The following is a 27,244-nucleotide window of genomic DNA, read 5'->3' as shown; positions in this document are numbered from 1 at the left end:
GTGATAGGATGTATTCTAGCGGTCATAGAAAGTTCACAATAATATCGAAGTATATGTTAGCATTTTTTAACCAATTTTGTTTTTTAATGCTGGCACTTAGGCTCTCACAAGCTTTTGCACAATTCATACAAATTCCTTATCCCAGTGCTTTTATTACTTTACAACAGTGACGACAGTTGAAAAATACTTCATTGGCTGTAAAGTGCTTTAGGATGTCCTGAGATCATGAAAGGTGCAATATAAATGTAAATCTGTCTCTTTTTTACCATAAGTGACATCAGTAATTTTCCCAATCGGAATTCTCCCATTTGACGTGTGGAAAAGGAGAACCTTTGGAGGGATACCAGGCAGGTTAGGTTACATAAGAAATTTGCTTACCAGCCTACACCCACATCTGCAAAGATTTAATATTTCGCAAGGATTACACTGGTATCCCACTATAACTCCAGTAGGCAACTGCTTTTTATGCATTTAGCTATCTGTCTGCTGGGACTGAACATTTGGCTTGGGACCTTTAACAATCTTTAGAATTATGCTACCTCCTTAAATTGGATTTGAACTAAACTTTGGGGTGAAAGGTTAGCATGTTAATTCAGTATACCAACCATAACTAGTTTATTGGGTTACAATGACTAAAAAATGGTCATGTACAAGACAGTGTCTGTAACCATTGTTACATGACTTATCATTTTAAACAGATGCTTCACTATAATTAAAAAGTAGGGCTTGTTATTCTCTCAACAAAACTTGGAAGAGGAGACATGGGCCCTGATGTTAGAGAGGGCATGGCAAGTGGTTGAAGAACCCATCAAGGCTAAAAATGTGAAGGCCCTGCCAATCTAAATGGCAGGGCCTCATTTAAGTAAATCGCACAGGCCTTCAGCCAACAGCGGGCCAGATTGATTACCTAGCCAACAAGTGGGAGCAAATATTAGCAGCAGGAGGCCACAGCCCATGGGCACTCCTCCTCCTCCTGCTTCACAAGGAGCTAACAACAGGAAAAGTTTTAAAACTTGCCTGGGCCTCTTCTGGCCAGTCAGCTGCTCCCGCTCTGTTGCAGTGCCAGGCAACTGACAGCAAGGGTCTCCTTCTGTGGTATGAATAAAAATAAGTCACAGCGTCGATGACATCAGGCTGTGCATGTTAAATAGGCCCCGATCTGCTTTTGACGGGAATCTCATCCAGGGCCTGACTTGCCTTTGTAAATATTACAGTGCCCAGGGTTGGGTTGCTCAATCCCAATAATTTAACCCACCACGACCCTGTACCGCTTGTCAGTGTGGGGGGTTTAAAAAAAAAAGTGCATACTAATATTTCAATCCCGCCTTTTTTTTTATTCATTCAGGGATGTGGGCGTCGCTGGCTAGGCCAGCATTTATTGCCCATCCCTAATTGCCCTTGAGAAGGTGGTGGTGAGCTGCCTTCTTGAACCGCTGCAGTCCATTTGGGGTAGGTATACCTACAGTGCTGTTAGGAAGGGAGTTCCAGGATTTTGACCCAGCGACAGTGAAGGAACGGTGATATAGTTCCAAGTCAGGATGGTGTGTGACTTGGAGGGGAACTTGCAGGTGGTGGTGGTGTTCCCATGCATCTGCTGCCCTTGTCCTTCTAGTTGGTAGAGGTCGTGGGTTTGGAAGGTGCTGTCTAAGGAGCCTTGGTGCATTGCTGCAGTGCATCTTGTAGATGGTACACACTGCTGCCACTGTGCGTCGGTGGTGGAGGGAGTGAATGTTTGTAGATGGGCTGCCAATCAAGCAGGCTGCTTTGTCCTGGATGGTGTCGAGCTTCTTGAGTGTTGTTGGAGCTGCACCCATCCAGGCAAGTGGAGAGTATTCCATCACACTCCTGACGTGCCTTGTAGATGGTGGACAGGCTTTGGGGAGTCAGGAGGTGAGTTACTCGCCTCAGGATTCCTAGCCTCTGACCTGCTCTTGTAGTCACGGTATTTATATGGCTACTCCAGTTCAGTTTCTGGTCAATGGGAGCCCCTAGGATGTTGATAGTGGGGGATTCAGCGATGGTAATGCCATTGAATGTCAAGGGGAGATGGTTAGATTCTCTCTTGTTGGAGATGGTCATTGCCTGGCACTTGTGTGGCGCAAATGTTACTTGCCACTTATCAGCCCAAGCCTGGATATTGTCCAGGTCTTGCTGCATTTCTACATGGACTGCTTCAGTATCTGAGGATACTAAAAGGCATGTTGTTTGACTTGTCCAAAGCTATTATTAGATAGTATCATGTATTTAGTCAGATGATGGACAAAAACCTTAAAACTTGCAACTAAAGAAACATTTCAATAAGTCTTAACATATCACCGTATCTCTTCGGCAAATGCAAGCAACGCAGCAAAACATTTTCCTACATTACCTCAAATTGACTTAATACAGTTAATACTTTTTCTTAACAAAAAAAATGTAATTACAATCAGCCGTACTGACAAAACCAAACCTTGATAAGTTGCATTCAATTTGCACTAAAGATAACACACAGAAATTAATCACCTCTCTTCCAAAGAAAAGCTCAGTATGCTCCTTAACTGCTGGTTCAGCATTTCACAAAGGTGATAGTTTTTCAACACACTCCATTAGCTTTAATATGCTTTGCTACTAGGCAAACATTAGGAAGAGCAATGTTTGCAAGATTTTGATAGAAGAGACATTTTATTTTGGAGTTCTTTGGCAGGTTTTAAAGGTCACAATCAAATGGATCACAATCAAATGGAATTCTGACAATCAGTCTAGTCTTTGAAAGATGGAAATGTACTGGACAGAATGAATACCATTTTATATTTTTTATTTATTTAGAGATACAGCACTGAAACAGGCCCTTCGGCCCACCGAGTCTGTGCCGACCAACAACCACCCATTTATACTAACCCTACAGTAATCCCATATTCCCGACCACCTACCTACACTAGGGGCAATTTACAACAGCCAATTTACCTATCACCTGCAAGTCTTTGGCGGTGGGAGGAAACCGGAGCACCCAGCGAAAACCCACGCGGTCACAGGGAGAACTTGCAAACTCCGCACAGGCAGTACCCAGAATCGAACCCGGGTCCCTGGAGCTGTGAGGCTGCAGTGCTAACCACTGCGCCACTGTGCCGCCCTTTTCTTGGTGCTTTTAGCCATGGTAATGATATAGAATCTATTGTACAGACACATTCTAAAAGATCAGAAGATTTTTTTTCTTTCATGAGATGTAGGTGTCGCTGGCAAGGCCTGCATTTGTTGCCCATCCCTAATTGCCTTTGACAACTGAGTGGCTAGCTCAGCCATTTCAGAGGGCAGTTAAGAGTCAACCACATTGCTGTGGGTCTGGAGTCACATGTAGGCCAGACCAGGTAAGGACAGCAGATTTCCTGCCCTAAAGGCTATTAGTGAACCAAATGGTTTTTTACGACAATCGATGATAGTAATGATGCCATGAAACTGCGACTAGCTTTCAATTGCAGATGTTTTTATTTAATTAATTGAATGTATTCATTAAGATAATAGATGTTCGTATAGACTATAAAGGACACACTAATACAAAACTTCAGAGATCACAGGTTTGAACTGTGGAGAATGCGAACACCAATGCAGCAAGTTCATGCCTCTAAGGTGACTGATGACAAACCACACCCCAACTAGAAGAACACTAATACTTTAAACAGGATGAAAAGTTTTGCTATCACCCTTCAATGTAGCAAAAGCAAGAAAATGTAAGATTGAAGTGACACATCCCAAATGATAGGTCAATGTAGCAACAATACAGAATTGTTACATTGTCTTGCTAAGAACATGCTTAAGTTACAGGTAACTGCTTAGAGCAATTTGGAATAGCAGACAGTTATACTGAGTTTTTCTTCATTTTCCAGCCAGGGAAAATCAAGATCTATTCATCAACTATGCTAACACTGAAAGATTTGAAAGTGACATTTTCAAAGTTCATGGCCTAGAAATTTGATGGTCCTGTGCCAAGTTCCAAAGTGTCCAATATTCCGTGCTGGAAATGCATCACCCGCCATATTGATATAGTTATCAAAAGAGTTGTCACGGTGCGTAATGGGCATTAGGGCCTTTTCATATGTAAATAAAGGGGCCGAGCAGCTGTTTGAGGACGCCTTTGTAAAATTTAGCTGCCCTGATCATAGAAAGCACTAGGTCAGGAAAGTAGGTCTATATGCGGCCTAATCACGGGGACTGCTGCAGGCTGCCACCAAAAAGGTAACTTTTAAAAACATTATTTGGCTGAATGTAGAGACGGAAGGTGCAGGAGTGCTCTTTCTGGCACCACATTTAAATCATGAACAGCTGCCAGGTACTGCTCATCCCCTTCCCTATTGCTGCCTCCTCCCTTCCTCTCATGGTCACACACCTCACTCCCGATTGCTCCTCTCAAGACTAAGCTGAGGAGTGCTGCCGGCAACACAGCTGCCTGGAATTCAAGTGCTTTTCACCAGCAAGCTGCTTGGGATACTCAGCAGGTATCTGCAGCACACCAGTCTGATGTAAATGAGACCTGAAGAGCCCAATTTCAGGTGGACCTTGGGCCTATCTGTTCCAGTGCAGCGATTGTTCCCTGCACCCAGTTTGCACCAACAAGCCCACCGTTTGTAGTATATTTAAGGTATAAGGTCCAATGTTTTATGTAGATGTTTACCCAAACTGAACAGAACATCTCCATTCACAGCTGCAACCGATAGTTTTATTTTTCTGAAGAAGCATTTGAAATATTGTACCATTACGCAGGAGATGATTGAAATTGTTGTTATAAAACTCCAAGATCCTGGCTGTTTCTGGGGAAGCTCTATAAATGGCTTTAGTGATCTGACCGAAAATACAAATAAGTATCAAAAGTTGGAGGAAAAGATGAACCACTTCTACCATAAATCCACAAAGAAATTAATCTACCTGCTTTAGAACAAGGACAGATTTGTGCTATTTACTGTCATGATTTCTAGGCCCACACGTGGTAACATCACAAAGTTTGCTTCGGCTATTTTTGGTGACGTCAGTACCTTGTAATCAGGTGCATTTTGAGGGTTAATTTCCTCGTTATTTTCAGTGTATTCCCAGTGCATAATCAGTGCAAGTACATTTTTGTGGCAAGGATGTCAGGCAGAACTTATTTTTGCTGTTTTCCATCTTTAAATCACTCTCTTGCATTCCTTCATTCTTTTTGGCCCTTTTTATGAACTGTCCACTGAGTCCCAAGTGCCCATATTTAAATATTTGATCTTGAGGACCAATAGTGCTGTAGTTCAACATTTCCTGCCAAAACTTGCAATACACATGGTAATTTAGGACCAGCTAAGACAGATAGAAGCGAAGGATTTTTGACAGAATTTCATTAGAAATATCTGCAGCTGGGAAGCAATTTTTACAGCAATTGTTTTGCTATTCCATCCTGCATTTACTTTGCTCTGCTTCTGACCAGATCACATGACTGGCAGATATTCAGCTACCTCCTACTGTAAGGATGATATTCTCTATGGGCATACCCATCTATGCCATCATTATTTTTATTATGAAGGAGGAGCAGCTCACTTGGAGCCAAGGGGAGTCAAGCAGCATTGAAGCAGGATGGATCCCATCAGGTTTTATATTTCCCCTACACAAATACATAGAATATTTAGGCAATACAGGTCTTAGGAGGATTTCACTGAGGAGATGTGTATAAGAGCAGCAAACTTTGCCAAAGAGGCATTTGAGCAATCTGTCACCTACTTCATGATAGCCAACAGCAACACTCATCTGCCTGCACTGCTCTGTGACTTTAAAGATCACCACCAAACAGGAAACTGTCATTTCAGGCAGCAACAGACAATCACTAATATCAGCCAGACTCCAGTGTGCATTCATCAGGTCATTGCACAACTTATAGGAAATCTGGCAAATTCATCATTTTTAACAGCACAGAAAGGCAGCAGATACAGACTTTCAGGCTACCCAATGATTCAGGATACAATCATTGCCCTAACAATGCTTTGCGAGTTCCCACAGAACAATCCTCCCCAACTACATCAGTAAGAAAGGCTTCCACCCCCTCAATGTACAGATGGTGAGTGACTACATGAAAAGGATCCTACATTTCATCACGAGATATGCTGGAAGTTGTCATGATGCATTAATTCTTTGAAATTCTCAGTGAATAAAACTAGGTTAACTGGGTGCCAAATTCTACCCCTTACTCCCATTGACAATGGCGCCACTAAGAGTGACCTCACCAGCAACAGAGGAGCACGTTACAAGAAGGCACATGCCTGTACTAGACTGGTCTTCAAGAGGGCCATTGGGGTCTTAAAGGCACACCTTTTCTGTCTGGAAAGGTTAAGAGACTCTTCAGTATGCTCCAAATCATGTATCATAACTAGTTGTAGTCTATCATGCCCGTCACAACTTTGCCATTTAAAACGGGCTGGACTTTTAACATCCAATACAATATGGATTTTTTTCCGCCCATGAGCTGACAATGCTCAAGTTTTAAAATTGATACAAGGCATATGTTAGGAATTTTATATTTTGGGTTTGGCTGCCACATTTCCTACATTACAACATTGACACTTCAATAGTACTTAAATGGCTTTAAAGTGCTTTGGGACGTCCAGTGGTCATGAAAGGCATTAGATAAATGCAAATCTTTGAATAAATTTACATACATTTTTAGATCATAAAAATAAAATATACTAGTATACTACTGTCTTTATCTGACAGCAATCCTTCTGCTTACTGTTACTTTCACTAACATTGCTTTCTCAATCACTCTCTCTGCAATTCCAGATCATGAATTTGATCTGAAACCTATAGTTTCATTCATTTTCTATTATTCTAATGTTGTACTTCTTTCACTCCATACTACAAAATAAGGCTAGTTTTTTTTAGAATTTAGGCGATGTAAAGTAGTCAAGTAGCTTACTGCAATGTGTTCTGACATGCTGCAGCACTGACACTCAAATTTCAATCCAGTGATTCTACATGTGTTACGTTTACCATGGGTGAAGTGCTGAACAGGGCTGAGACACATCTTCAGAAAGAGAAAGGAAAGAAAATAAATAAATTGGAGATTGTCAACCTGCACTGTTTTGGCATTCTTCCTAGTAGATAGTTCCAAAGCAGCACGGATCTGCATTCTAAGAGACAGTAGTGTCCCCAACTACTGTCAAATGTGTGGGAGTGCCTAAAATGTACACATTACAAAAATAACAGTATTAGGAAACATTTTGATAAAAACAGTTCTGCCAAGTAAGATGGATATTTTTTATCCTGATCTGCTAATAGGAACTGACTTCCATCTCCCCTGGATGACCAGATGTTCACATACACACCCCACTTCCAAGCTGGCCTCGTGCCTGACAATTGTTATTATTTTGCTCCTCCTTTTCTATCTCTGCTTAACTTGTGAGTGGGCCAACTACTTTATCTTTCAAATCACCAGAGAGGTTGCTGTTTTTCCGTTGCACTGGTACAACCCCAAAAATGAGCTATGTTAGCTTCCTTAATTCAATATAGGGAGAACAAGAGAAAGTTCAAAGTTGTTTTCCCCCTATTTTTAAAGGGGGGAAGGAAATTGTCCAATTACTCCTACGTGTATTAAAAAAAGATAAAAAATAATAAAAATGACATTAAACCAAGACCCACCATGTTGCATCTCCTTACCCTAGGTTGTTCTGATGATGTTACTGACAGGAACTGTGTCCTGGGTGGGTTCCACTTATTGGAATTTGGGCGGGGGGGGGGGCATAACTTTGAGACAGAGAGATGACTCAGAGCCACCTGACCCTTGCTGGGTAAGAGCATGAAGGGAGATGGACAAAGGTGGATAAATGGAGATGCACAACTGATCCGCCATGATCCAACTCAGGGTTGTCCAACATTTTCACATGGGAGGGGGGTCACATTACAATTTATGTCTTGCATAGAGGGCCGGTGAGACCATTTTGGGAAAGATAAAGGCATTAAAAATGTATCTTACAATTAAAACAAATGTACATTTTTGTGAAGAAGCGTTAAATGAGAAGACTAATTTATTGACTTACTTTCTCTTCACTGTGTTGGACACTGATTTAGTGAGATACCTGCCATTGTTTTTGCTTGCACAAGTAGTCAATGTCTGCCTGCACAGTTGTTATAGCGATGTGCTGTATTTCGGATAGATGTCCCTCTGACAGGAGTGATCTTGATCACTCCCTCTCTTTTTTTTTTCTCTCTCTCTCGGTCCCTCCTCTGTGTTCCCCTCCTCTCTGTGTTGTTCCCCACCTGTGTCATCCATGCTGTGTCTCTCCCCCACCCTTTTCTCTATGTTCCTCTTTCTCTCTGTCTCCTCAATGTCTTTCCCTCTCTCTCTGCCCTTCCTCTCACTGGCTGTAATTTTACGCCGCCCCAGTGGGTCGGATGGTGGCGTGGAAACGGCCTGCCCGCCCAAAGCCAATCAAGACCCTTAAGTGGCCACTTAAGAGTCTTCGCCCGCCTCCACGGGTATTTTACCCATGGCAAGCGGGTGAGCTGGGGATGTGAAAGGCCGCCCAGCGATAGCTGCCGGCCTTTCTGCGCCCCGGGGGGGGGTGCATAGCAGTCGGGCACAGGGCGCCCGATTGAGGGCTGCCCCCGCCTCCCAAACCCACCCCGGGCTCCAAGACTCCCCCCTCCCCCCAAGCGACCACCCTAGCCTCACCAGCGCATGACCGATCCCCCTGGTGAGGCAACCCAAATTTACCCACTCGCTCGGGTCCATGGCATCGGCTGGGCTGCAGTCCCAGCAGTGGCCACCGCTCTCGGCGCTGCTGAGACGAAGAGCTACCAGCCCGCTGATTGGCCGGCAGCACACTGAGGCAGGACCTCCTCCCTCAAATGGGTGGAAGTCCCGCCTCGGGCCAATTAAAGCCTGGGATCCATAAAATACGGGACGGATCCCCAGGCTGGGCGGAAGCGGGTTCGTCACTGACATTTACATTGGAGTCTGGCTCCCATCCGCCCACTGTAAAATTCCAGCCACTTTCTCTCTCTCTGTACCCCCTCTCTCTGTGTCTATCCCCCTCTCTCTGTTGCAAAGAGCGGAAAAGCTCAGCAGATGGTTGGTCAGTTTTTTAAATAAATGCAAGCTGTTAGTTTTACAATTGACAGCTGCTGACATCGGGAACAGCAGTTTCCCAACTTCGGACAGTTTTGGGGGTCTCCGGCAGGCTTTTAAGAAAAAAGTTGTAACTGCTGGAAAACCCCAAATCTGTCACAAGTTTAGAAATCACTGTTCCTGATCCAAGCAGCTGTCAGCTGTGAAACTGACTTGAGATCTTTTTTAAAAGTCGGTGTGCAAGACGCCAGTGGAAAATTTCTCATCTCCAGTCACGAAGCTCTGGTGAGGATGAGGAATGGCCCCGGGTACAGTTTACATCTGCGGGCTGGGTCCTGGCCCGCGGGCCATATGTTGGACAACCCTGATCTAACTGAATGGCAGAACAGACTCAAGTGGCCTCAATGGCCTAGTCCTGTTCCTATGTTCCTAGGAAAAACATTACCAGCAGCATTTTCTAAAATGGAAAATAATTGTGCAGCTTTTTGGTGGTTAGTTAACCAGTGTCTGGTGCCATAAAATAATTTTACTTCCCCACTCTACCCAGTTCCATTCCTCAGCCAGTCTTCACAAGAAGTGCCAAGAAATGTTTCAGCATTTCCCCATGAAAGGAGGGAAATCAAAGGGGTGTCTCTTATGCACATTGCTCCAGACATATAGCGAACAGAAAGTTAGCTACCCTGTCCCCTTGGTTGCCAAATGCATGTGGTATAGGGAGTATATAATGGAATGGTGGGGGAAGGTGAGAGTAAAGAGTATGTGTTGTCTCAGAAGGGTACATTAACCAAAAGAAAGAAAAACTGCAGTTTATAAATAATCAATAAGCAAATAATGATGGCCAAGCTGGTTAGTTATCTAGTTCATTTTTAAAAAATATATTATTCAGTTATAAAGCTGAACATAGTGTGCATGGTACAGTGTACATAATATAAATTAATAATGAGAGAGCCTTACATCATAGCTTATAGATGGCCTGAGGAGTACTGATAGCAAGAGACTGTTTTAGCAAGAATTTTTTTTAAACTATCGTAACTGTCCGTTACAGCAACTTTAATGTCTACATGATCTTTTTTGGCTGTATCATTGCTGCTTTTTAAGGTTGTATGGACAGGTGGATTTGTGCATGCTTCTCTCCTTTGGAGAATTTCTTCTACTTCAGCCTCAGAAACCACTAGGCTACTTTCATAGTGCCATAATCTATATTGAGCAGTTAAGCAGCCATGCAATTATTAATGCAAACTCTTGCAAAGAATTCTCCCCTCCCCCATATTACTTATTACATCAGCGCCGGTAGTCAGCAGCTACAGTATAAAGGTCTTTTTGTAAACTCATGTGACAATAAAAAAGACATTTTTGTACACTCTCTGAATACAAACATAGATTTTTGCAGAAAAACAAAAATGAATACATGAAAAATCACAATTGTTGCTTGAGAGTTACTGAGCTGAGCCTCAGTTCAAAAGTGGCAGTTCACTGGCAGAAATGGAGAAAGGTGGAGTTCGTTTGGATTTAGAAATGGAGCTAGGGGGAAAAGATGAATGGATACAGGTGAAAACCAAACATGAAAGGTCAATTTTAACTCAAGTAAAAAAGATTTGCATCTTCACAGTGCCTTATTGTATTTCTCAGAAAAGTTCCAAAATGCTTCACAGTGTTATGTCGGCAGCCATCTTGTGCACAAAGGCCTAGAAATAGCAATGAGATGAAGGACCAGTTTGTATGTTTTTGTTGATTGACAGGGAAATGTTGGCCAGGACCTGACAAAATGCCTGCCCTTCTGCTGCTTTTATATTGGTCCTTAAAGGGCTCCTTTAACCATTGGTCCCAAAACACTAATCCCATACTCCCAACAACCAAAGTAAATTTACCAGATTTGCTAAGCGATCAAGACGACAGCTTTTTTTTCCAACCAGCAAACAGAAGTAAATGAGTAGCTAACTAGATGGTACCTGTCAAAGGGTCTTGGTTTAATAAATACCTGGGGGGGTTTTAATGCTAAATCTGAGAAAACCTTTCCCAGCTCATAACTAATTCATTCTCAAATTCTCAACTCTGTCTTCAGATTACAATTCCTCTGCTGTTGTTTAAACTGTTCAAATGCTCCCTCACTTGTACTTTTGATGCACCTTCTCTCACCAGATTACTCCCCATCTCCCAATCCTACTGTTTTCCCCCATCAAGTCCCCAGCTTCACTTCTTTAAGTCTGAGGGCTGTCAGCCTAACATGTGGAATACAACTGGTCTCATAATTCATCTCCACATCTGGCTAGACCAACTTAGACACTAACATGTCTCATTCTCCTTCGCCAACTCTTCCTATTATTCCAAGATCATGCTGCAGGGAAAGAACAAGCAAAGACTCCCTTTCACCACGTCAGAACATCTATCAAATCGCTTTGCGCCACCACCCTAACCTTCAAAACCAAATGCAAACAGCTTCTCAATTTATTTGTCTCTATGATGTAGAGCATCCACATAGCGAACTCTGCCACTATCTCCTCCTGTCCCAACCTCCCACTGAGTTCCCCCAGGCACTCTACATCTATTTCCCTAGGCTGAATTTTTGCTTCAAGGGTGGGAAACAGGAGTTGGGACTGTTTCTGGGACCCAAACCCGGCCCCGGGGAAAAGCAGTCACTCATTGGGATTTTGACCGGAGTGCCCTATAATTGGCAATTGTCCAATGAAGGGCAGTGGATGGGCTCCTGAAGCTGGAGAGCCAATCAGAGGCCTTCCAGCGTGAGAGGAGCAGCAGCCTGCAATAATGGTAAGTAACTGACGGCACTTCGACCTCTAAACAACTTTTTAAACAAGACTGAATAAAAACAGAAAAGGCAGCCAGGCCACCACTGTGTGTGCGTGTGCATGTGCGGGTGCGCATGCAATGGGGGTGGTGGGGGGAATCTCTCTACAGGGCAGTCTTTGAAACATACAAGGTCCTTGAAGGGGCTGGATAGGGTAGACACAGAGATTGTTTCTGCTGGTCAGGGAATCTAAAACATGGGGTCACAGTCTCAGGAAAAGGGGCAATCATTTAGGACTGAGTTGAGAAGAAATTACTTCATTCAAAGGATTGAGTGTCTTTGGAATTCTCTACCCCAGAGGGTTGTGGATGCTCCATCATTGAATACATTTAAGGCTGGAATAGATGGACTTTTGGTCTCTCAGGGAATCAAGGGATAAGACAAATGGGCGGGTAAGTGGAGTTGAAGCCTAAGATCGTATTGAATGGCAGAGCAGGCTCGATGGGCCATAAGGTCTACTCCTCCTATTTCTTGTGTTCATCCAGTCGGCCTCCTTTACCCTGGCTAACAAAGCTCTTAATGAGCCTAATTGGTTACCTGCCTTATGGGGGCAGGTAGCCCTGCCAGCCCCGAACCTGCCTAGGCAAAAATGGCAGGCACCTGTAATGGGGTCAAGAAACAAGCGCACCGACCATCACAGGTATTTTCAGGTCCCATTCACCTCCGTTCTGACTTAAGCAGGGCCCAAATATTCAGTCCCCTGTTTCTATGGTTTCTGTCCCCTGTTTCCTGTCCCATCTCCTCTCTCCCCTCCCATAGTCCCTGCACTCAATATCTGCCACATCCTGTTCCCTTTCTATCCCTCTCCAATCAACTCTCCACTAAACAACTCGACCTGCTGATCCCCATATTTGTCAGCATTGCTCAGGTATTGTTTGTGAGGTACTTTGGAGCATGATAAATCATTATATAAATACAAGACTACAATTAGCGGCTACACTCAAATATCAGAAGCATTCAAAATAAGATGAGTTAGCGACATAAAAACAAGAAATGCTGGAACCACTCAGCAGGTCTGGCAGCATCTGTGAAAAGAGCAGAGTTAACGTTTCGGGTCAGTGACCCTTCTTCGGAACCCGAAGATTTCCAGCATCCGCAGTATTTTGCTTTTATATGAGTTAGCGGCATATGTGGCAGGAAATTATGGAAGATTACAGAAATATGATTCACTCCATATGAAGAAATGTGGAGGGGTTTAGGACATTAGGAAGAACAGAAAAGACCGAACAGAAGGAGGGTATCCGGGATCATTTGAAAATTCAGGAACCTGAACGGATATGTAAGGATTGCACAAAATGAGATTGTGCAGTTTGATTTAATAAACAGATGTTGTGCAGGGTTAACAACAAGTGCTATACGTTTTCTATCTTAAGATAAATATGGATGACAAAGGTCAATCTTAGTTCATCAAGAAAGACACGCATTGTGGCATCCAATTGATTCTGAATTAATTGCACGATTTTCATTTCCATTACTCTATCATTCCCTGTGTTCCACTCTTTGATGACTAACACCAGTCCTAAATTTTCCCTTTTATTAGTTTGAACTTGCATCCCCTAATCCTAGTCAAATTTATATTTTTCATGCCATTTTCTATCTTATACTCTTTCAACACCATTCATCAAATACATAACACATATGACAGATGCCAGGTAGAAAATACTATTGAGAACCAGACTGAATATAAAAGGTCCAGAGGGGAAGTGAATAAGCAAATAAGAGAAGCAAAGAGGGGGCATGAAAAGAGACTGGTAGCTAGCATTAAAGGAAATCTCAAAGTTTCAGATTTAAAATATTTGGTAAGACAAGCAAAAGCGACATGAGGAAAAGCTTTTTCACGCAGCATGTGGTTAAGGCCTGGAATGCGCTGCCTGAGAACGTGGGGGAAGCAGGTTTAATTGAAGCATTCAAAAGGAAATTAGACAGTTATATGAAAAGGAAGAATGTGCAGTGTTGTGGGGAGAAGGCAGAGGAATGAAACTGAAGGAATTGCTCTTTCGGAGAGACAAATGGCCTCCTGCACTGTAATAATTCTGTGATACGTCGCATGTTTCTTTGTGTGCAGTATTTATGCTTGTCTATACACCACTGTATACCACTGCTCACTGAATACACACCCATCCTCTGGAGTGAGCCAGATTTCTGTAAGGCATATATCATCTGCTACAGATCCCCGAAGTAATATAAGGGTAATGACAACGTATTTGGGCTCCTCCTGCATTCCTGGCTAGGATCACAGAGTCAGCTCTACTATGTGAAGAGTTAAGAATGGTATAAATGTAATAATAGGTTACTTCGATCAACCAAGTTTAAATTGCAAAAGTACTAATGAATTAAAGCAACAAAACCAAAACTGCCTTCAATGGAAATTGGGAGAGATGTAAACTGAGCTGTTGATTCACTATCACCCATTTTATACTATCGCACAGTCAAAATCTACCCCAACTAGGATTCTTATGTGATCCAACAGCATCTATAATATTTTTGAGGACATCAAAGTAATTCTCTGTAATACAGTTTATTTGGGCTTTCAGAAGGCATTTGACAAAGCTCCATAATGAGAGAATTCAAATTAAATAAAGAGCTGCAGGAATCATGAGTAGAACATGAGGCTGGATATGAGCCAGAATGCATACGCAGGCAAAATGCACACGAGTTTCGGAAGATATTCAACAGGTTGAGAGAGTGTGCGAGTGTCAAGGGTGAGATTTTAACCCTAACCCATTCATTTACACAGGGTTAAAATCGGGCCTGTATGTGAGTGTGTGTATATGTGAGTATGTGTGTGTGAGCATCTGCATGCAAGAGTGAGAGTCTGTACAAGAGTGCATGTGTGTATGAGTGAGTGAGTTTTTTGTGTGGCTATGTGAGCATGTATGTGAAGTATGGGTGTATGTGCAGGAGAGGGAGGGCCTATATTATAGGAGTGCGAGTGTGTGTGAGAAACAGCATCAGTATGTGAGAGTGTGTGCATTTATGTGAGCATCTGTGCAAGAGTGTGTCGGTGAAAGAATCTGAATATAAGTTTCCACAGGGGTTCTCTCACTTGTCTGCTGCAACTCAAGGGAAAAAGCTCTGGAAACCCTAGAAAAATGACAAACACTATTTACATAATTTTTCCAGAGTTTCCATAGTTTTTATAACAAAGTTCTAGCAGCTAACAGAGCCCCTGCATAAATTCACCATCATCGTTGCAACTCCCAGCTGTTACAGTGCAGTTGGCATAATGTAAATTATGCGGCACAGTGGTGCAGTGGTTAGCACCGCAGCCTCACAGCTCCAGCGACCCGGGTTCGATTCTGGGTACTGCCTGTGCGGAGTTTGCAAGTTCTCCCTGTGACTGCGTGGGTTTTCGCCGGGTGCTCTGGTTTCCTCCCACAGCCAAAGACTTGCAGGTTGATAGGTAAATTGGCCATTATAAATTGCCCCTAGTATAGGTAGGTGGTAGGGGAATTGTGGGGATGTGGTAGGAATATGGGATTAATGTAGGATTAGTATAAATGGGTGGTTGATGGTCGGCACAGACTCAGTGGGCTGAAGGGCCTGTTTCAGTGCTGTACCTCTAAAAAAAATAAATAAATAAAAATAAATAAATAATAAAATTAAATAAAAAAATAAAATAAATCTGTGGTCAATCCACTATTTCCAGGATTCTGGCTGGCAGTTAGCCAGGAATACCAATCTGCAATTCAGTGAGGTACAGTGAATGTGCACTAAATACATATCAGTGTGAATTCAGTGCAAACTCATAGTTTGTTCAAAGAATAAAATGAATTGGTATTTCAACTTTTACTCCTTTGTTGCTGAAGCATGAATTCAATAGTCACCACAATAAATCTGATTAACACTTCATAGTTTAACCCTTACTTCTCAGTTCCTAAGAACTCTGAACGGAATGCAGTTAGAAAAATGCACAATGATAGAGTTCCACTGTAATTAGTTCTTCATTTTTATTTTGTTTATGATTTCTTTGGAGTGTTCACATTTTTAAATTTAAAAAGTAAATCCAAATGTGAAGCATTAAATGATCAGGTTCGTGATAGCTGGGTTCCTGGTCTGCCCTGGGACTCACAGCGTCATTGTCAGTGTCATCTACAAAATCGTAATACTGGGTCATGTTAATATTCCAGGGTGGTGGCCTGAGCCTGTAGCGCTGCCCATCGTCTTGCCACCAGAAAGTCAGAGCAGCACACATCTGCTCCAATTAAGTGAGCCACAAGCCTTCATCAACCAAAGAGGCAAGTGTATGCAAGCAATTATTTTCTTGCAAATGGGCTGGCACCAGAAGGTAATCAATCTCCCTAGAATCGATTACCTTTATTTCTTCACCACTTTAGGCTCTTGGTACTCAACAGGCATGGGTTTCGCTAAACCTGGTGTAGCCTGGATTGCCCTATACACATGCCCCAAACTGTTGCCGGGCTGTGGGGGAGAGTGATCAGGTGGAAGATACCCTCCCTGCCCCCGATTGGGATTACCAACAGAGGACAAATAAGGTGGAAATGAAACGTATCTGGGTTCTGCCTCTAATTTCTCTGTCCCCCACAACCCCTGCCGGAAAATCATCCAATTTATGTTCTCCTCCATCCTGGAATTATTATAGCCCAGATTTTGAAGTAATAATGACAGTGAAACTATCAGCGTTCGCTGTCATTACTCCTCTGAAACTGACAGCAACTTCTAGAATCCGCACATTAACAGTTAAACATGGAATCCAAAAGTTGCTGTCAGTAATTCTCAGCTTCCCCATAGGGTGTGTTGATGAAGGGTAGGTCGTGCCTCACAAACCTTATTGAGTTTTTTGAGAAGGTGACCAAACAGGTGGATGAGGGTAAAGCCGTGGATGTGGTGTATATGGATTTCAGTAAGGCGTTTGATAAGGTTCCCCACGGTAGGCTATTGCAGAAAATACGGAAGTATGGGGTTGAAGGTGATTTAGTGCTTTGGATCAGAAATTGGCTAGCTGAAAGAAGACAGAGGGTGGTGGTTGATGGCAAATGTTCATCCTGGAGTTTAGTTACTAGTGGTGTACCGCAAGGATCTCTGTTTTGGGGCACTGCAGTTTGTCATTTTTATAAATGACCTGGATAAGGGTGTAGAAGGGTGGGTTAGTAAATTTGCGGATGACACGAAGGTCGGTAGAGTTGTGGATAGTGCCGAAGGATGTTGTAGGTTACAGAGGGACACAGATAGGCTGCAGAGCTGGGCTGAGAGATGGCAAATGGAGTTTAATGCGGAAAAGTGTGAGGTGATTCACTTTGGAAGGAGTAACAGGAATGCAGAGTACTGGGCTAATGGGAAGATTCTTGGTAGTGTAGATGAGCAGAGAGATCTTGGTGTCCAGGTACATAAATCCCTGAAAGTTGCCACCCAGGTTAATAAGGCTGTTAAGACGCATATGGTGTGTTAGCTTTTATTAGTAGGGGGATCGAGTTTCGGAGCCACGAGGTCATGCTGCAGCTGTAAACAAAACTCTGGTGCGGCCGCACCTGGAGTATTGCGTGCAGTTCTGGTCACCGCATTATAGGAAGGATGTGGAAGCTTTGGAAAGGGTGCAGAGGAGATTTACTAGGATGTTGCCTGGTATGGAGGGAAGGTCTTACGAGGAAAGGCTGAGGGACTTGAGGTTGTTTTCGTTGGAGAGGAGGAGGAGGAGAGGTGACTTAATAGAGACATATAAGATAATCAGAGGGTTAGATAGGGTGGATAGTGAGAGTCTTTTTCCTCGGATGGTGATGGCAAACACGAGGGGACATAGCTTTAAGTTGAGGGGTGATAGATATAGGACAGATGTTAGAGGTAGTTTCTTTACTCAGAGAGTAGTAGGGGCGTGGAACGCCCTGCCTGCAACAGTAGTAGACTCACCAACTTTAAGGGCATTTAAGTGGTCATTGGATAGACATATGGATGAAAATGGAATAGTGTAGGTCAGATGGTTTCACAGGTCGGCGCAACATCGAGGGCCGAAGGGCCTGTACTGCGCTGTAATGTTCTATGTTCTAAGTTTCCCCAGATTGCAATCAATTGGAAATCACTAAACTGACAAAAACTTGCCCTTTTTACAGTTAGTCTTACTGTAAAAACCCTTGAAAAGTTGCACCTTGTTGAATGAGGTGTAACTGGGTGCTTAATGGTGTACTAAGCTCAATTATTGCTGAACGGCCTCCTTGGCCATGATAAATTAATTTTATACTTTAGGAATGTCAAATTTCTCCATTATAATAAAAATGTGCATATTTTTAAAATATGTATTTTTTTAAAGTTTGATATTTCAGCTCTAGCTTAATCCCATGTGTATGTCCCATTTATTTCCCTCCCTGTAAAATTTTAATTGAAAGTGAAGGATAATCAGTGCATTTTACTTCCTGGTTTGCTGTTTGTGAGAATATTTCAATGTGATTGGCGACTTACCCTGCTTCATGACATCACTGTTGCTGAATGCTTGGAAATACACTTGACTTGGCACCAGATTCAAACTGACATCAGGACAGGGGAAATCCACACCAGAGAAATCACCTAGATCTTTGTGGACAGCTTTGTTCAAGGTCAGTGAATAAGGGCGGCACAGTGGCAAGCACCGCAGTCTCACAGCTCCAGCGACCTGGGTTCAATTCTGGGTACTGCCTGTGCGGAGTTTGCAAGTTTCTGTGTGGGTTTCCGCCAGGTGCTCCGGTTTCCTCCCACAGCCAAAGACTTGCAGGTTGATAGGTAAATTGGCCATTGTAAATTGCCCCTAGTGTAGGTAGGTGGTAGGAGAATGGTGGGGATGTGGTAGGGAATATGGGATTAATGTAGGATTACTATAAATGGGTGGTTGTTGGTCGGCACAGACTCGATGGGCCGAAGGGCCTGTTTCAGTACTGTATCTCAAAGCTAAACTAAACTCATTCTTATCTATTTAATCATAACCGGAGTATCACTTCCAATGGCTTCTCTTCCTTTATAACAGCGTTATCTTTCACATGTACATTGACAACACCCAGCTCTACCTCACCGACACCTCTCTCGACTCCTCCAATGTTACTAAATTATCAGACTGCTTATCCGACATCCAGTATTGGATGAGCAGAAATTTCCTCCATTTAAATATGGAGATGACTGAAGCCATTGATTTCGGTCCCCACTCCAAACTCCATTCCCTAGCTATCTGCCCCATCCTTCTCCCTGGCAACTGTCTGAGACTAGTGTCATATTTGATCCCAAGATGAGCTTCTGACCACATATATCGCACCATCACTCAGACTGCCTGTTTCTACGTCAGTAACATCGCCCAACTTTGCCCCTGCTGCTGAAACTCTCGTTCATGCCTTTGTTACCCTTAGACCTGACTATTCCAACGTACTGCTGGTTGGTGTTCTACATTCTACCCTTTGTAAACTTGAGGACATCCAAAATTCTGCTGCTAGTGTCCTAACTCTCACCAAGTTCCATTCACCTATCGCTCCTGTGCTTGCTGACATACATTGGCTCCTGATTAAGCAACACCTTGATTTTAAAATTCCCACCCTTGTTTCCATCCCTCCATGGCCTCACTCCTCCCCATTACTGTAATCTGCTCCAGCCACACAACCCAAAGATATCTAAACTCATCTAATTCTGGCCTTTTCAGCATTCCCAATTTTAATCGGTTCACCATTGGTGCCTGTGCTTTCAGTTGCCTAGGCCTAAGCACTGGAATTCCCCACTAAACCTGTCTGCCTCCTTTCCTCTTTTAAGACAGCCCATAAAACCTACCTCTTTGACCAAGCTTTTGTTTATCTGACCTAATATCTCCTTATGTGGCTCGGTGTCATATTTTATTTTATATTGCTCCTGTGAAGCTCCTTGGGACTTTTTGTTATGTTATAAAGCACTAAATAAATACAATTTTTGTTGTTTAACCTGCTGTTCTGAGCAGGCAACTATGGCATGCAACTGAAGCCAGCAGGGTCCTTCTTTAAATATGCTGATTGGTGTCCAATGATGTCATCAAGCCCCACTCGCAATTTCAACAAAGAAGCTGTTTAAACCATTTTGATTTTCCAATCAGAGCAAAGAAATGTCCAGCTGTGTAGTTAGGTATCTTGCATCTAATAGGAAGAGGAGATTTCTCCATTCACGGTGAACAACTGCAATTTGATTGGCCTACTACCTTTCGTAACACAATGTTACATATTGAAAGCTTTTCACTTAAACAGTGCTTTTTCACCAAACATGTGCACGTTGAACAGAGTGGGTTTCTGACCTTTCCATTTTCACAATGCAATCTTTTGATTTCAAATCAAGCATACTATCGTTTCTCAAAAGCCACTATTAAGGGAATGCATTACAGTTCTGCATCTTCTGTGCTATTCTGTTCAATGTTGTACCATTCATTCCAGGCAGGACAATTATGAACACTTGTAATGAATACAGCTGGTGTCAAGCACAGATCACTACCAAGTTTGAGGACTAAGCAAAAGTCCCTTTGGTTCACTATTGGGCATGTTTGCTATACAAATCCTTTTTCTGATCCTGCCATGTAAATGGGGTAGCAAAGCTTCGTCACATATATTCTATGAAATAGTATTTAGATTGTAGACTATTGCTGGTCTGAAGCCAGCTTGTATGACATCTCACCACTTTCAATAACTTGTTAATTGTCTCATTATAGATTTTTTTTAAAAACTGCAATAATCTCTTACTTTCATAATCAAAATTTGTATCATTTGATTTAAAAGATGGAATGCAAAAGTTTTTGGTTTTGTGTTTAAAGAAACAAGGGTCAGAACTGTATTTATTCAGTGACACTGTAAATAAGGTTAGTATTGTTATAAGTGGCACTAATGCTACTCAGTGATCATCAAATCCCTATATTGCAATCCCATCATTAGCAGTCCTACAGGATCTCCACGCTACTCTGCAACAGAGCTTTAATATAGCACAACTGGGGCAAAGGATGAGTAGCAGCACAAAATTGCAAACATTTGAGCCACTGAAAAAACAAGAAATCTTCTTTCCAACATCCTTATCAGAAAATGTGGTGAAGTAGTTTCAAATTCTAATCTCCCTGGACAACTTTTTTTGTTTAAAGGCTTTAGGTTACAAACTGCAAATTGAACAAACCCTAAAATTCAATTATAATAATTGTATATTACAAATACAATGACAGACATTTCTCATTTTTTTATACTTTACTTTTAAATGATAGAAGTTGTCCGTCTCAATTTAAGCATCACTCTCTTGTCACCGTATATGATAAGCACCTATACTGACCAGTAAAGGCCAAGGTTTGATTCCCAGTTTCCACTTACTTAGTTGCTCCCCAAAGCAGAACAGTACAGGCATTGGAGAGAGGAAAATCAATCAGGGCTCCCAACCCTAATCGTTATTCTGACTAACTGAGGTCAGGTGATGCTGAGCAGCTTTCATGGAAGGACATGCAATGGAAAATAATAAAATTAATAGGCAATTATGATTTTGCAAGTAAACAGTAAGGCAGTTAGCATTTTAATTAATTATTCAAGACTCTGTTCCCCAATGGCTAATTAATTAAAGTAGCGATTGGCTAATCCCAGTTAGACTCGGGTGGGGTGGTGGAGTCAGCAATGGTTCCTGTCCCTGAAATCCTGTTCAGTGATTCCTGCTGGAAGAGCATGTTTATGCCCTCTGAACGAAGACACAAAGCATTAGATATTTACTTTGTGCGATCATGTAAAAACGATGTTAGTAAGGCGGCAGCACATTTAACATCACTCTCGAATTTTACGTCCATGTAAATTCACTATCACCCATTTACACCATCGCACAAAGTCAAGATCTAACGTTAATCAGTCTTCGCTGTGCTTGTTCTCCATAGCTGAATGACCCGCAGACACTCATTGTTTTCCTTTGTGTTTCCGTTCAAATAAAAAGAATGGCCATTTGGCTGAGGTACCAGAGATCACCCATAATGACATAGCCCAGGAAAGCGTCAATATCTCCAATAAGAAATAGAACAGAGAAAAGGGAAGCTTTTATTTTGGAAAAAACACCCAGGCGTACACATACATGTAAGCTGGCTATACAACCAGATTGCTCCATCTGTGTGCACCCTTCATAGACTTTCCGTAAGTGAGTATAAATAATTGTTTGTTATTTCTATTTGGTGCAGGTGCTATAAGTATTGATCTTAGTGGCCAGAAGTAGCTCACGCCCCATCGCCATAACCATACAGCATAAACATTTTGTAAACAATTTTATTGCTACTTCATTTAAAATAGAAAATGTTAGCCGCAGACATAATCAGTAAAAAAAAATTAAGATATCACATGTTTGCACTTTCCCCTGTTTAGGCACCCGTTGACGCTTTTTATTGGACTTTTACAAGATGGACGGTGTTCCTTTAATCTCTATAACCAACACTGATTCCATTAAATACCAAGCTTTGTATGCAGCTGGCATATTTTTCACTGGTTTTCAATATTTGATTTATCAGAAAGCTTAGCAAAATTAAGCAAAACATTCAGATAAGTTCAATAAAAATGAAAGAAAACATTGTATAGCAAACCACAACAGTAATAGCTTAGAACACATGAGAGCAACTTTCTCTCCTTCCAACAAAAATTTAATGCCTAGGTTAACAATAACTTATTGAAAAACAGTTCACTTTTTAAAAAACATTTTTTTTAAAATTAAACACCAGAGTATCAAAAGGACATGAGGGGCAAAAAATGGAAAGTTCCTCCCTGGTGTACAGCTTTTTTCATAAGGAAAGACATTGTTGGCAGACTGTTTGATCATTGAATCTAGAACATTTCAGTCTGAATATGACCCAACCCACAATTAGACACATATACTTCCAGCAACAGCCACAGGAAAGCAGTCAAGTGAAAGTATGTTGTGAAGAGGATATAAGGAGGCTACAAAAGGATATAGATAGGTTAAGTGAGTGGGCAAAAATCTGGCAGATGGAGAATAATGAGGGAAAATGCAAAGTTGTCCATTTTGGCAGGAAGAATAACAAAAGCATGTTATCTAAATGGTCAGAGATTGCGGAGCTTTGAGATGCAGAGGGATCAGGGTGTCCTAGTGCATGAATCGCAAAAGGTTAGTATGCAGGGACAACACGTAATTAGGAAAGCTAATAGAATGTTATCGTTTATTGCGAGGGGAATTGAATATAAAAGTAGGGAGGTTACGCTTCTGCTATACAGGGCATTGATGAGACCTCATCTGGAGTACTGTGCACAGTATTGGTCTCCTTATTTCAGGAAGGATGTAAATGCATTGGAAGCAGTTCAGAGAAGGTTTACTAGACCGATACCTGGAATGGGCGGGCTATATTATGAGGAAAGATTGGGCAGGCTAGGCTTGTATCCAGAAGAGTAAGAGGCATCTTGATTGAAACATATAAGATTCTAGAGGGTCTTGACAGAGTGGATGTGGAAAGGATGTTTCCCCTTGTGGGAGAATCTAGAACTAGCGGTCATTGTTTAAAAATAAGGGATCGCCCATTTAAGACAGAGATGAGGAGAATTTTTTTCTCTCAGAGGGTCATGAATCTTTGGAACTCACTTAAAAGGCAGTGGAAGCAGAGTCTCTGAATATGTTTAAGTCAGAGGTAGATAAATTCTTGATAAGCAAGGGGGTGAAATGTTATCGTGGGTAGGTGGTAATGTGGAGAAATCAGTTCAGACATCAACTTATTGAATGGCGGAGCAGGCTCGAGGGGCTGAGTGGCCTACTCCTGCTCCTAATTCCTATGTTCATATGAAGGGATCCTGGTCAATCTTCTCCTCCCCAGCCTGGGGGCACTGAGACCAAATTTGAGGATTTTTTAGCTTTGTTTGCAGGATATGGAGATAGAATGGCGAGGTCATGAAAGAGTTCAAATACAAAGTTGAGCATTTTAAAACTAAGCCCTTTGGGAGAAGCAAAAAGCAATGTAGTTCAGCCAGCAAATGAGTGATGGGTGAGTGGGACTTTGTTGCAAGTTAGGATATAGGTAGTTCAGTTTTGGATGAGCTGAAGCTTTTGGAAAGTGGAAGTCAAGAGACCATTGGAATAGCCAAGTCTCAAGGTGACAAAAGACATGCAGCAGCAGATGGGCTAAAGCAGGTCTAGAGGCAGGCAATATTAGAGGTGGAAGAAGGCAGTCTTTGTGATGGAGAGGGTATGAGTCAAACAAGTTCAGGGTTAAATAGAATGCTGAGGTTGTGGGGTCTAGGTCAATCTGTGCTAGTGGCTGGGGAGGAAAATGTAATCAGGTAAAACCTGCCATGTTTGCTCTCTCTCTTTAATTTCTGATTCATAGTATTTTACCTGGGTTATAGGGTCTATCATTATTATTTGTCCAGCCAGGGAAATGGGAGAGCAAGCAAGTATAAAATATTTTGCACTATTTCCAGTAGACTTCTCAGCAGCATAAGGATTCATTGCTCCCCCAGGAATGCTACATTATCAGATATTTTGCACAGGGTAGCCTTGACCTAGTGGAAGTACTCTTGCCTCTGAGTCAGAAATCATAAGATCAAGCTCCACTCCAAAGATTTGAGCACATCATTAGGCTTATGCTTCAGCGCAGTACTGGGAAATTACCGCAATTTTGCAGGTGCCACCTTTCTGATGAGACATCTGCTCTCTCAGATGGACTGAAAAGATCCCACCTTGGTATTTTTCCTGGCCATTTATGCTTCAACCAACAGCACTGAAACACCTCATCTGGTCATTTTTCTCATTGTGGTATATGGGACTTGCTGCGTGCAAATTAGGAGCTGCAATTTCCCCATATTACAACAGTAATTACACATGGCAGTGAAACACTTTGGGATATCCTGAGGTGTGAAAGATGCCACATAAATGTAAGTTCCTTCTGTACAAAGTCATGCTTCAGTTCGCAAGTTTGCTGGGTTTGCCTGTGGCAGTGCCCTTTTGCACCAGGCAAAAAAGAAAAAGTATCTGGAGAATATCCAAACAAGAATTTACTTTCACTGTTGTAAGATAGAGTTTTTTTAGTTTGATTTCAAAACATTCAGCATTAAATATTTACAGAAAATCATTTGTGAACAAGAAGAATGTCGTGTATAATCTGGCAATGTCGAATCCAATGAACTCAAATACAGTAATACAGATGGTAATAGGCAGCAAGTCATGTTCTGTTAGATTCTATTATCACTTAAGCCCTGATTTTAACTCAGAACAGGAATCGAGAGTGTGGGGAGTAGCAAGAGGCAATCTGGCTGCCCCATCACCCACCAGCCAGCAGACTGTGATGCCTGGGAGATTTTGAATCCTGGGCCTCATGAACATGCCTGAAGCCAGTCAAAATTTGCAGGGGTCAGGCTGCCACAAGCGCCCCATGGATACAGCCCCCAACAAGTCTGAAATGTAGGAAGGGGAGTGAGAAAGTCCACAATTGTGACAGTGGGGTCGTCCGGGGCAGGGGAAGCTTAAGGTACCTTTATGGGAGCAGGAGAAACATACCTGCTCTTCCTGGCCCCCAGAAGACCTCTAAAAAGTAATGAACTTACCTGAACCTTCTGTGGCCAAAATCCTGCATACTGCTTGCTTTTGCTGGTGAATTGGAGATTGTGTAGGCTTCAGTTGGCTCTACAGTTAAAATGGTGTGCATATCCTGATGAATGTAAAGACCAGCATAAAACAAGTGGAGACACAGAGGGGTTTAGGAAAGGAATTTGAGCTTGTGGATAATGGAATCAACTAAATTTTTCCAGTCACTTTGTTTAGAGAATTTTTTTTGGAATAGTTGTAGAGGTTCCTCTACATCAAGCTGACCTTTGATGCCTGACAGACGGAAGCATGTAAAAGCTGTTGAAATCAGATACCTCAGTTCTCCACAAGCATGATCAGACTTCACAGAGGAAAAAATCCACATCTTGTAAGCGTTAACAAATCTATACTGGGGAAAAGCAGCAGGGATCACAATTTGAGAAGGATTTGTTTGTTTTACTGATGTAACTTGTAATGGCCCTGCAGCAATTGCTCCTCCAGGAACAAAAACAGAGATTCCCTAATCTTTATCTGATCTGCAGCTCCATTTTACTGAAGAACAGGAATGGCTCAAAAGCTTTCAATGAATTGCATTTGGTCTAAAAACAGTGATCAGATTTCTCACCTTGTTTTTTTATTTTTCACCTCCCCCATATGCTACACACCAACCCATGGAGAATTCCATTTTTAGAAATGTTCAAGTATCCCAAGATGATTTGCACTTACATTCCCCTCTGCCACCCCCACCCCGCCACATATATAAGAACTGCCTAGCTTCAACCCAGCACCCACTGAACAATAGTCCTCCTGAAAAATCATTTATAAGCTTTGATTCAATGCTCATTTTCAGCAGTTTCCTTCTAACTCAAGCACATAATATACCCAAAATAAGAAACGCTAATTCTTTATTGGCACTAAAATATAACATATCCCTGTAATCAAAACAGCTTATTCTCTGAACAAAATGTTTAACACGATTAAAGATTAATCCCACAGAAACAATGATAGAAACCTAAGACAAAGCACATAATAGGCTGTTTCCTTATCTGTTGTACTACTGACTTTAAAAACTGACCTGAAACAACAGTACAGTTCTGTGGTTTCTGTATATTAGCATACCTGATGTTTAGTATAGTCATTCATAAATTATGGATAGTCATTGAAATTATTCTATGACAACATTGTGTTCTGGAGTGATGAATGCAGCCTCACTCCAGAGTTAATCTAGAGAATTCTATTTCATTTCTCAAATCACCCTAAATGCATCACGCGTTCAGTAATCCCTTGGGAACATGGGAACAGGAATAGGCTATTCAGCCCCTCAAGCCTGTTCTGCCATTCAGTAAGATCATGGCAGATATGTATCCTAACTCCATTTACCCGCCTTGGCTCTGTATCCCTTAATACACTTGGCTAGCAAAAATCTAACAACCTCAGATTTAAAATTTTTAATTGAGCTAATATCTACTCATGCCAAATGGTCACAAAGAGTGAAACATTCTTAGATGGCAAATTCAATTACATAGTGTACTTAAGTTTTTTTAAAAATTGGCCAGCTTCAGTGCAGAGACGGCTGGCATTCCAGGCATGCAGAAAGATGAGAAACAGCAGAGGGCCACAGAACTTTTATGAGAGCACAAGTAGCCTTCTTGCTCTTCCAGATCCCCAAAAAAGAAAATAAATGGTTTCCTGCAGCCTCTAGTGGTTAGGTTAGGCTGTTCATTTGTACCTGAAAAATGCCATCAGGATACTATGTATGTCATAGATTGCCAATTTGCATCTTAAAAATGGCTTCCTGATAAAACAGGCTGCTGTGGCAATGGCTAGAGAGCCAGCATAATAGGGCTTTGAGAGCAGAAGCCATTTACATGCAGCTACTGTCCCATTTATGTTAGATGGTACAAGTAAAATCAGCCCGACAAAATCCAAATGCTATCACA

General features: G+C 42.0%; 1 protein-coding gene across 7 annotated transcripts in view; it reads right to left on the bottom strand.

Moving 5' to 3' along the window:
• Positions 1–27,244, bottom strand: part of LOC137373803 (E3 ubiquitin-protein ligase pellino homolog 2) — a 416,880-nt gene that overhangs the window by 331,718 nt on the left and 57,918 nt on the right. For 2 of the 7 annotated variants that reach the window (XM_068039205.1, XM_068039202.1), the window contains one exon: positions 1,018–1,090. The exons of the other annotated variants lie outside the window; for them this stretch is intronic. The gene's annotated coding sequence lies outside the window, so the exon portion shown is untranslated. The remainder of the gene's footprint in view (positions 1–1,017; positions 1,091–27,244) is intronic. 7 annotated transcript variants of the gene reach the window in all.

The sequence above is a fragment of the Heterodontus francisci genome, chromosome 9 (genome assembly GCF_036365525.1).
Source record: "Heterodontus francisci isolate sHetFra1 chromosome 9, sHetFra1.hap1, whole genome shotgun sequence".
NCBI classification, from domain to species: domain Eukaryota; kingdom Metazoa; phylum Chordata; class Chondrichthyes; order Heterodontiformes; family Heterodontidae; genus Heterodontus; species Heterodontus francisci.
This window is presented reverse-complemented; position numbering and strand designations above follow the sequence as displayed.